The sequence below is a fragment of the Arachis ipaensis genome, chromosome B7 (assembly GCF_059453495.1).
Source record: "Arachis ipaensis isolate K30076 ecotype BB chromosome B7, ASM5945349v1, whole genome shotgun sequence".
Classification (NCBI taxonomy): domain Eukaryota; kingdom Viridiplantae; phylum Streptophyta; class Magnoliopsida; order Fabales; family Fabaceae; genus Arachis; species Arachis ipaensis.
In genome coordinates this window covers 110,167,054-110,174,726 of record NC_142442.1, presented here as the reverse complement: position 1 = coordinate 110,174,726, position 7,673 = coordinate 110,167,054, and the positions used below count along the sequence as shown (strand labels likewise).

General features: G+C 36.3%; 1 non-coding gene across 1 annotated transcript; it reads left to right on the top strand.

Moving 5' to 3' along the window:
• The first annotated feature begins 955 nt into the window (after positions 1-955).
• Positions 956-1,063, top strand: LOC148553719 (small nucleolar RNA R71). Its single transcript, XR_015893607.1, has one exon. It is a non-coding gene; the product is annotated as a small nucleolar RNA R71 (small nucleolar RNA).
• Positions 1,064-7,673: the final 6,610 nt, after the last annotated feature.

The window sequence follows — 7,673 nt, the reverse complement described above, 5'->3', positions numbered from 1 at the left end:
TCTCTTCAGAAGAAGAATACTCTTCAGAGCTCATGAATCGCATAAGGAGGTTCAATGGAATCTCTATGGTCTTTAGATGAGTCTCAGATTCCTTTGGTTCCTCAGAGGGAAACTCTTTATTGATCACTGGACGTCCCAAGAGGTCTTCCTCCTTGGGATTCACGTCCTCCCCTTCTTCCTTGGATTCGGCCATGATGGTTATATCAATGGCCTTGCACTCTCCTTTTGGATTTTCTTCTGTATTGCTTCGGAGAGCACTAGGAGGGGTTTCAGTGATCTTCTTACTCAGCTGGCCCACTTGTGCCTCCAAATTTCTAATGGAGGACCTTGTTTCATTCATGAAACTCAGAGTGGCCTTAGATAGATCAGAGACTAAGTTTGCTAAATTAGAGGTATTTTGCTCAGAGTTCTCTGTCTGTTGTTGAGTGGATGATGGAAAAGGCTTGCTATTGCTAAACCTGTTTCTTCCACCATTATTAAAGCCTTGTTGAGGCTTTTGTTGATCCTTCCATGAGAGATTTTGGTGATTTCTCCATGAGGGATTATAGGTGTTTCCATATGGTTCACCCATGTAATTCACCTCTGCTATTGCAGAGTTCTCAGGATCATAAGCTTCTTCTTCAGAAGATGCCTCTTGAGTACTGTTGGATGCAGCTTGCATTCCATTCAGACTCTGAGAAATCATATTGACTTACTGAGTCAATATTTTATTCTGGGCCAATATGGCATTCAGAGTATCAATTTCAAGAACTCCCTTCTTCTGAGGTGTCCCATTACTCACAGGATTCCTCTCAGAAGTGTACATGAACTGGTTATTAGCAACCATGTCAATGAGTTCTTGAGCTTCTGCAGGCATTTTCTTTAGGTGAATGGATCCACTTACAGAAGTATCCAATGACATCTTAGCTAATTCAGACAGACCATCATAGAATATATCCAGGATGGTCCATTCTGAAAGCATGTCAGAAGGACACTTTTTGGTCAGTTCCTTGTATCTTTTCCAAGCTTCATAGAGGGATTCACTTTCTTTCTGTCTGAAGGTTTGAACATCCACTCTAAGCTTACTCAGCTTTTGAAGAGGAAAGAACTTGGCTAAGAAAGCCTTGACCAGCTTATCCCAAGAGTTCAGACTATCCTTAGGTTGAGAGTCCAACCATATTCTAGCTCTGTCTCTTATAGCAAACGGGAAAAGCATGAGCTTGTAGACTTCAGGATCTACTCCATTAGTCTTAACAGTGTCACATGTCTACAAGAATTCAGTTAAGAACTGAAAGGGATCTTCAGATGGAAGTCCATGAAACTTGCAGTTTTGTTACATCAGAGAAACTAATTGAGGCTTAAGCTCAAAATTGTTTGCTCCAATGGTAGGGATGGAGATGCTTCTTTCATGTAAGTTGGAATTTGGTGCAGTAAAGTCACCAAGCATCCTCCTTGCATTATTATTATTTTCGGCTGCCATCTCCTCTTCCTGTTCGAAAATTCCTGTAAGGTTGTCTCTGGATTGTTGTATTTTAGCTTCTATTAGTTTCCTTTTCAGAGTCCTTTCAGGTTCAGGATCTACTTCAACAAGAATGTTCTTGTCCTTGCTCCTGCTCATATGACAAAGAAGGGAATAACAAAGAAAATATGGAATCCTCTATGTTATAGTATAGAGATTCCTTTGGGTGAGTAGAAGAAAAGAAGAATAAGAATGTATAAGAGAAGAATTCGAACTCAGAGGAGAAGAAGGGGTTCGAATTTTTTGGTGAAGAGAAGTGTTAGTAGATGAATAAATAAATAGAAGGAGATGGGGGAGAGAAAATTTCGAAAATTGATTTTGAAAAATAGTTAATGATTTTCGAAAATTAAAGGAAAATTGAAATTAAAATTAAAATTTAAACAATTAATTAATTAAAAAGAATTTTTGAAAAAGAGGGAGGTATTTTCGAAAATTAGAGAGGGGTAGTTAGTTAGGTAGTTTTGAAAGAGATAAGAAACAAACAAAAAGTTAATTAGTTAGTTGAAACAAATTTGAAAATCAATTTTGAAAAGATAAGAAGATAAGAAGTTAGAAAAGATATTTTAAAATCAAATTTTTTAAAAAGATATGTTTTAAAAAGATATGAAAAAAAGATAAGGTAAAAAGATATTTTTGAAAAGATATGATTGAAATTAGTTTTGAAAAAGATTTGTTTTTTTTAAATTCACAATTAATGACTTGATTCACAAGAAATCACAAGATATGATTCTAGAACTTAAAGTTTGAATCTTTCTTAACAAGTAAGTAACAAACTTGAAATTTTTGAATTAAAACATTAATTGTTGATGATATTTTCGAAAATATGATGTGAAATTAAGAAAAGATTTAAAAAAAAAATTATTTTTAAAATTTTTGAAAATAAAAAAAATGAAAAAGTTTTTATTTTTGAAAAAGATTTTGAAAAAGATAAGGTTTTTAAATTGAAAATTTGATTTGACTCATAAGAAACAACTAAATTTTAAAAAGTTTTGAAAAAGTCAACTCAAATTTCCGAAAATTTATGAGTGAAAAAGGGAAAGATATTTTTTTTTATTTTTTGAATTTTTAATGATGAGAGAGAAAAACATGAAAATGATGCAATGCATGAAAATTTTAGATCAAAACACATGATGCATGCAAGAACACTATGAATGTCAAGATGAACACCAAGAACACTTTGAAGATCAAGATGAACATTAAGACTTATTTTTGAAAAATTTTCAAGAAAAGAAAACATGCAAGACACCAAACCTAGAAATTTTTCATGTATAGACACTATGAATGCAAGAATGCATATGAAAAACAAGAAAAGACACAAAACAAGAAAATATGAAGATCAAACAAGAAGACTGGCTAAGAACAACTTGAAGATCATGAAGAACACTATGAATGCATGAATTTTCGAAAAATGCATAAATTTTTAGAAAAATGCAATTGACACCAAACTTGAAATTGATTCAAGACTCAAACAAGAAACACAAAATATTTTTTTGACTTTTATGATTTTATAAATTTTTTGTATTTTTCGAAAATTATTTGAAAAAGAAAAATAAGGAATCTAAAATTTTTAATATGAATTCCAGGAATCTAGCATTCTTAGTTTAAAGCTCCAATCTGAGGGTTAGACATGGCTCACTAGCCAACCAAGCTTTAGAAGATACAAATCAGTCATACAACAGCAGGTGGATCAGGAACAGCTAGCTTGCTCTTGTGATGATGGTTTGGAAGCCTCAGTCCAAAAGAATTTAGACATGGCTTTACAGCCAGCTAGGCTTCAACATGTCACCATGAAACACTAGAATTCATTCTTAAAAATTCTGAAGAAAAATATATTTTTGAAAAGATTTATATTATTATTATTATTTTTGTTTTGAATATTAATTGGGAAAAACGAAAAAGAAGGAAATATTTTTAAAAAATTTTTTTTGAAAACTTTTTGAAAACAAAATAAGAAGAAAATTACCTAATCTGAGCAACAGGATGAACCGTCAGTTGTCCAAACTCGAACAATCCCCGGCAACGGCGCCAAAAACTTGGTATGCGAAATTGTTACTCGGAGGTTGTAAAATTTGTTGTTCGTTCTCTCCCTGGCAATGGCGCCAATAACTGGTGCACAATACCATGGTCCAAACATAACTTCACAACTTCGCACAACTAACCAGCAAGTGCACTGGGTCGTCCAAGTAATAAAACCTTACGTGAGTAAGGGTCGATCCCACGGAGATTGTCGGCTTGAAGCAAGCTATGGTCACCTTGTAAATATCAGTCAGGCGGATATCAAATAGTTATAGAGTTTTCAAATAATAATAATAAATAAACAGAAAATAAAGATAGAAATACTTATGTAATTCATTGGTGAGAATTTCAGATAAGTGTATAGAGATGCTTTCGTTCCTCTGAACCTCTGCTTTTCCGCTGTCTTCATCCAATCAGTCTTACTCCTTTCCATGGCAAGCTTTCTGTAAGGGCATCACCGTTGTCAATGGCTACATCTCATCCTCTCTGTGAAAATGGTCCAAATGCTCTGTCACGGCATGGCTAATCATCTGGAGGTTCTCGATCATACTGGAATAGGATTTACTATCCTTTTGCGTCTGTCACTACGCCCAGCAATCGCGAGTTTGAAGTTCGTCACAGCCATCCCTTCCCAGATCCTACTCGGAATACCACAGACAAGGTTTAGACTTTCCGGATCTCAGGAATGGCCATCCATGGGTTCTAGCTTATACCACAAAGATACTAATAACTCGGACTCGGTCCCCTGTATTAGATATCTAAGAGATACTCATTCTAGCTTGGTTGCATGTAGAACGGAAGTGTTTGTCAGGCACGCGTTCATAAGTGAGAATGATGATGAGCGTCACATAATCATCACATTCATCATGTTCTTGGGTGCGAATGGATATCTTAGAAGCGGAATAAGTTGAATTGAATAGAAAATAGTAGTACTTTGCATTAAATCATGAGGAACAGCAGAGCTCCACACCTTAATCTATGGAGTGCAAAAACTCTACCGTTTGAAAATACATAAGTGATAATGGTCCAGGCATGGCCGAATGGCCAGCCCCCAACGTGATCAATATGATCCAAAGATTGAACTAAAAATCATAAGATGATCCGAAGATTAAAATACAATAGTAAAAAGTCCTATTTATACTAAACTAGTTACTAGGGTTTACAGAAGTAAGTAATTGATGCATAAATCCACTTCCGGGGCCCACTTGGTGTGTGCTTGGGCTGAGCTTGAAGTTTACACGTGCAGAGGCTTCTTTTGGAGTTGAACGCCAAGTTGTAACGTGTTTTTGGCGTTCAACTCTGGTTTGTAACATGTTTCTGGCGTTTAACTCTAGACTGCAGCGTAGAACTAACGTTCAACGCCCTTTTGCATCGTCTAAACGCGGCCAAAGTATAGACTATTATATGTTGCTGGAAAGCCCAGGATGTCTACTTTCCAACGCAATTAGAAGCGCGTCATTTTGAGTTCTGTAGCTCCAGAAAATCCACTTTGAGTGCAGGGAGGTCAGAATCCAACAGCATCAGCAGTCCTTCTTCGACCTCTGAATCTGATTTTTGCTCAAGTCTCTCAATTTCAGCCAAAAAATACCTGAAATCACAGAAAAACACACAAACTCATAGTAAAGTCCAGAAATGTGAATTTAACATAAAAATTAATAAAAAAATCCCTAAAAGTAACTAGATCCTACTAAAAATATACTAAAAACAATGCCAAAAAGCGTATAAATTATCCGCTCATCATACACATAGAGGTGTGCGTACGCACAAGTGTAAAATTTCTCACTTCTTTTTGCTCGCAGAAGGTGTGTGAATGCCCTGAACAGAATACACTTCCCAACGTGTGCGTGCACCCAAGGCTGTGCGTACACACAACTTGCAAGACTTCGTTGGTTGCGTGTGCGCACAGAGCGTGCTAGTTCTCCCAGCAGTAGCCCTATCCCTGTGTGTGCGTGCGCACAGCTTCAAAATTCCACGGGGTGTGCGTGCGCACAAGGCTGTGCGTGCGCACACAAACCAGAAATCACAAATTCTGCAGCATTCACAGAATTCAGATTCCAGACCCCAACTTTCAACGATCATACCTCATTCTACAAAATTTAGATTTCCACAAAATTTGAACCATTTTAAAACTTGTTAAATTATCTTTCATTTGAGATAAAATGCATTAAATTTCAACAACGGTAGCTCAAGATATGATCCATTAAAGTTCATCAAAAATTTATTTTTTACAAAAGTTCACAACTTCCAATTTTCAAGACATACACTTCCAAATCTATTTAAAACCAACCAAAGCCCCAATTTTTCAAACATCCACCAATTCCAAGTCCTTTTTAAACCACTCCAAACTTACCAATTCAACATCAAACACTCTCATTCAATTCTAAACTTTCTTTCTCAGTCCAAAAATCATCAATTCACTACTTTTAACCAATCTCACTTGAATAACTCAATTTCAAACCACATACCTTGTCAAACATTATTCCATACCTCAATTCTAACAACATTCAATTCAATCAACCGCTATACATAAAATTAGCATCATTTTCACCATTAACATGGTAGCAACCACAATTCCATCCCACCAACCATTAATCATATACCAAGGCATGCATATCTTACATACAAGATTCCATTAAAACCCTCCAAAAATACTAACCACATATATAACAACACAATCCATCTCAACCACTCAACAACATCAATCATTCAATTCCTATCCTAGGGTCACTAGCCTAAGTTTTCACATTACATTATATTTTAGATACAGAAAACCGAAACCATACCTTGGCTGATTCTCCGCTCAACCCGGAACACTTCCAATTCCACTCTTCCTTAATTTTCAAGACTCCAACACCTCTAAGGTCAGATTTCTAGCTTGCCAATCCATTTCCAAGCTTTCTAAGACCTCAATCAAGCTCCAACATTTATACATACATATCCTAAAACACAAAACATACACCCACACATACCAACTCAATCACTAATCACTAAATCTTACGTGTTCCACTTAGGGTTAAGGATCTTACTATATCCAATGATTAAAGGGAGGGGGTGAGATTGAGCCTTCTCTTCAAGCTAATTAGATCCTATAACATCAAAGAGCTCAAAATCTAAACACTTTTACCCAAAAATTTCGAAATTAAGAGCTGGAGAAACTGGAATGAATCCATGGCTTACCTCCTAAATAATTTTGTGGGCTTTATAGAGCTTAGCGACGCGGTCGCATGGCCGCAAATGGTATGTCAATCGGAGCTCCGGATCAAAAGTTATCAAGGATTGAAGATTGAATGAGGGTTTGGGAATTTTGGAAGATGTTCTTCCTCCTTGCTGTACCAGCAGCGTGTTTAGCATGAAAGGGAGAGAGAAATGAGCTGAGCTCATTTAATTAGGTGAGTGGGTGGGGCCCACAGGTCCAGTTTAGGTCCGATTCAACCGGTTTGGCCTGTTCGGTCTAATCTTGGGCCAAATTCTTTAAAATTAGTGTCGAAATTCTCGTTTTAATTTTCTCTATCATATTAAACCATGAAAATCACATTTTTAATTTTATAGAATAAATTTTAATTTGTGGGTTAATTATGCGTTAATTAACTGGGTTTTACATTCTACCTACCTCAATAGAAATTTTTCCCACAAAGTTCGAATTTAGTTACCTGAAAATAAGTGCGGGTAGTCTGTCCCCATTTCTAATTCAAGTTCTTCAGTGTGCTTCTCCATTCTGACTTGATTTCCAAGTCACCTTTCTAATAAGACTTATTTTCCTCAGAGTTCCTTACGTTTATGTCATCAATCCTGATTTGGGTCACTTGAAACTTCATATTCTTTTTGAATTGAACTGGTTCAAATTGTTCTAGCACCTCAGACAGCCCATCGTCCTCGAAATAAACTCCTTTAGGTCGATTGCTCTTATCTTACCGGTCGCCGAAGTAGTCTCCAATAATACACAGCTTTCTCTTTTAAACTCTCTAGGCTCACTCCGTTAGTCTGCATATCTTTTAGGTCAGCTTGCGCAGTTAGAACCTTAACTCGATTTTCACTAAATCTTTCCTCATCGTTTTCAGCTATTAGTTCAGAACCTAAGACGCTTGATTCCCTTGTTCAACTTGCTTCAACATCCTTAATATCTTTTTATCCTCTTACTACACTTCTCGAACTCTCGGCC